Source organism: Dipteris shenzhenensis, chromosome 10 (assembly GCF_047967505.1).
Source record: "Dipteris shenzhenensis isolate YYH24624 ecotype China chromosome 10, Dip_SZ_1.0, whole genome shotgun sequence".
Taxonomy (NCBI): Eukaryota; Viridiplantae; Streptophyta; class Polypodiopsida; order Gleicheniales; family Dipteridaceae; genus Dipteris; species Dipteris shenzhenensis.
This window is the reverse complement of record NC_141605.1, coordinates 16,092,739-16,097,066: the sequence shown is the minus strand read 5'-3', so window position 1 is coordinate 16,097,066 and position 4,328 is coordinate 16,092,739.

Genomic DNA, 4,328 nt, shown 5'->3' with positions numbered 1-4,328 from the left:
TTTGGGATACATGAAGTCCAGTGCAGATCATACTCTCTACTACAAAGTTCAAGGGGAAGACATCACTATTGCACTTTTGTATATAGATGATCTAATTATGATAGGAAGCAATGAAATCTTCATTAGCAAGTCTTATCTACTACCAAGTTTGACATGAAAGATCTTGGACTTATGCACTATTGTCTTGGAATTTAGTTTTGGAGAGACTAAGACAACACCTTCATGAGCTAGCAAAAAATATGTAGATAGTCTCCTGAAGAAGTCTCATATGGCAAATTGCAAGAATGCAGCCAATCCCATGGAGCAGAGTTTGAAACTTACTAAAGATGCAAAAAATCCTACAGTTTGACAAGTACTATCGGCAACTCATTGGATCTCTTATATATCTGACTATCACGAGGCTAGATATTTGTTATGCAGTAAGTTCACTTGCACAACTTATGGCAAATCCTAAAAAATCTCATTGAAATGCAGCCAAAAGAGTCTTGAGATATATCAAAGGTACAAGACAGTTTGGAATAGAATACAGAGGAAGTCATTCAAGGTTGCATATATACTACGATGTCAATGACTATGTAGGATATCATGAGACTAGAATATCCACACAAGGATATGCATTTTTCCTTGTTAAAGATGCTATATCATGGTTGTCAAACAAGCAACCAATTATTTCTTTGTCTTCAATAATAGAAGTAGAATATAGGACACTCACAATAGGTGCAAGTGAGGCTATATGGCTTAGAAGACTATTGTTAAAAATAGATTACTTTGATGAATCAAGCCAACAACAATATACTGTAATAATCAATCGGCTCAAGCATTAGCTAAGAGTAAAGTATATCACTCCAAGAAAAAGAAAATTTATGTTAGAGAGCACTTCATCAGAGAAAGAGTGTTAGTTGATGACATCACACTATAACATTGTGACAACAAAGAGAATGTTACAGACATCTTTACCAAACCACTTGGGAAAGATATTTTTGAGAAACACTAACAAGATCTTGGTTTGATGTAGAGAAAGGGAATTCCCATTAAAGGGGTGTGATGGAATGCATTGCTCATTCCTTCTTTGCTTCCCCATAATCATCATCTTAAGGAAAGGCCTATTTCATGATATTCATCTTGCGAGAAGGTGTTGAGGAACCATCTGAACATCATGTTATCATATGTGCATAGCACTAACCCAAAAGAGTGCTCTAAAGGAAAGGTTTGGAAACCCTAATAGTAATCATATCCGTAACCCTAACCCTAAAGGGGTTTGTATATATTCTTTATTTTCAACTAAATCTAGTGTATAGTTAGTCATTTGTGGTGTGATCTCTAGCTGTGCCCTCTCTCCTTATCTCCACTTTTCTCCTCTCCTCTCTCCATATTTATTCAGACTAGGTCCAACAAACATTTGTGAATGACCTTTAGAATTGTGTCTGGGTCACGACCATAGTAACACAAAAAGTATTTGAGTACTTTGCAAGTACATATTCTATGTAGGCCTAACTAGGAATGCTTTGCATAGTGGTTTTTCATTGTCTTGCTGATGGAATTGTGCTTCAAGAGTTTTCTTTGTTTAGGAGATTTACCAATGCTTGCCATCGCTATAGGGGAGCTAAAATAGATAGAACTTTGTTGGATGTAAACGTCAAGTAGCATCTTGTCATTATTTTTCATTGGAATGTCTGTGAAAAGATAAATCGCAGACATACATTGTATTGATCTACCACATAAAGCCATGAATTCTTCTACCATACAAACTAGATCTTTCCCCATCGCTTATGGATATTTCGTAGTGCTACCGACACAGATAGGCAAACTAGATAGCGAAACAAATTGCATGCAAATGCCCTTCTCCTTGTGTTTCATGAGCATGGCATTTTCTAACAACACACATGAAAAAACCATTAGATGTGAACCATGTAATCAACTCAATTTGGCATGCACTCCAAACTTAATTTGCTATACTGCCCAGAGAAGAGTAGTCTCAATCCACATGGGATTCTCTTAGCGCACCAGTTGGCATCTTTAAAAACATTAGAATCTCAAGAAGAGTTATTAAAATCAAGCATGAAATCAAATTTGGAAGAAAGCCAGTAGAAATTGAACCTCGGCTAAAAGCATTTGATTTTGTATCCATTGATTATGCAAAACCTTCACGCTTAACCATCCTTATGCTCACAACAAAGTAGCATTTCTACATGCAACAAACTATCAAAACCCATGCACATACATCTGTTGTCTTAAAGAGGAAAGGTGCAATATATCTGGCAGAAATCATCGATATAACTCTCACAATCAAATTTCCCCAGGAAACATGATGCAAAATACAAATGCAACCATTTGCAATCATTAAACCATGAAGGCTATTGATGGTAGTAGATTGAAAGTAGCAACCTATTGGATGCAGGCACAATCTCCACATGTGCCCTGACCCCTCAAAAACTAGACATAGAATGCCCAAATGGGACCCTAGCTGTCAGACACATAAATCCACATGAAGTTTTGTGAATGAAATGGCAGGCTCTTTATCACAAAACTCCACCACTATTACTTGGAGATATGTGGACCAACCAGTAAATTTTCAAGTCCCTAAGCCATCAGATAAGACCCTACTTTCCTAGTTCAACATAACCTATTGGTTGTTGCATGTAGACTTTGTCATCTAGGTAACCATTGAGTATTGAATTCTTGACATTGAGCTGATACACATTCCATCGGCTAGTTGTTGCTAGTGATATCAAGAACCATATGGAGTCCATATTTGCTATTGGATCATAAGTCTCATCATAATCCTAACCATATTGTTGTGCAAATCCTTTTGGAAGTAGTCTGGCTTTGTATCTTTCAATGTTTTCATCTGGATTGTACTTCACTTTGTATATCCATTTGTTTGCTATGTCCTTCTTTCCTAGTGGAAGGTTGCATAATTTCCAAGTACTCTTCTTGTACAAAGCATTCATTTCTTCAACCATAGCAGTTTGCCATTTTGCCTTGTGAATTGCATCTTTGAAGTACACTGGCTCTTTTGTAGCCATGATGGTAGTCATATGAGCATAGTTGGTAGTTTCAAATTAAATTGCTTTGCCTTTCTGAGAAAATGTCAATTTGGCTTGTGAGGGGCCGAGTAGTGGATAAGAGAGATTGATGTAGCCATCCTTGAGTTCTAGTGGGAGGGACTTCAAGTATGAATGGACAACAGATGGTTGGGCTAGTTTTCTCAGACTGGTGAACCCTTGAGGATGATGATGCAGTGAGGCGGCACGTAGCCTGGTTTTTTCTATGTAGGACCTAGAGGCCTACTCCAAGCACTCACTAAGAGAGACCCAGAGATGGATCGGAGTCTATCGGATTCATTGGCACATAATTAGAGTGGTGGGACATTTGGGGAAGGAGTGGCAGATTACATTCCAGAGCAGGATGCCCCCAACTAGATGGCACCTCTAGCTTTGGGTGGGTAGGCCCTTAAGGGAGGTCCAGTGGGATTCGACAGAGTGGTTTTGGCCCTCCAAGAGTGGCCTTATCGAGCGGGTGGATGAGGTGGCCTTCTTCTCCTGCACCACACGGATTGGCAAGAGGCTTTAGATGGACTCTTCAATGTGGACCAATTCAAGGGAGAGGCATTGGGTGGCCCAGAGTGCCCCAAAAGGTCCGTTCGAGGTTTTGGACGTCGTTATGGTCTAGTTTATAGCCAAGGAAGATCTCCTACTTCTTTTGGTTGGCCGTCCACAGAGGCTTGCCCATCGGCCTGTGGTTGGAGCAGATGCGCGTGGAGGGGCAGTGTCATTATTGCTTTGCTGGTTTTTTGGAGATGATCCCTCACTGCCTCTAGAACTGTATCATTTACTATGGCAGCATCTCTTAGGGTCTCATTTTTAAAGGCCACTAGGTCCAATGCTGCAATTGCAAGCTCTTCCTCTGTCGGGTTGATCTTCTCTTCCACTTATGGTAGATCTGACTTTTCCTTTGTTTTTTCTTCCTCATCGCTATCCTTTGGGTCCTCAACTGATCCATTAGCATAGTGTACATACATGGTAAATGCAAGTACCTCTTCAAATATCCTACAATTGTATAGTGCATATTCCCTTGTGGCAGTCTTCAAAACTGTCAAACACCTTGTGCATTTGATACCTCATCTTGTTGTTTAAGCAATGTCTTTGACATGTACAAAAGTCTTGCTGTTGACAACGTTTGATCCGGAGGTCTGCTTTTGACTTATTCTTGTAAATTGACCATCATTGTCTTTGCCTCATGGACTAGCTGCATAAATGCATCCCAAATATCTACCTCTCCATCATTCTAAAAGCATCTGTCATGTTCAAATGATCTTCTTTCTAGTT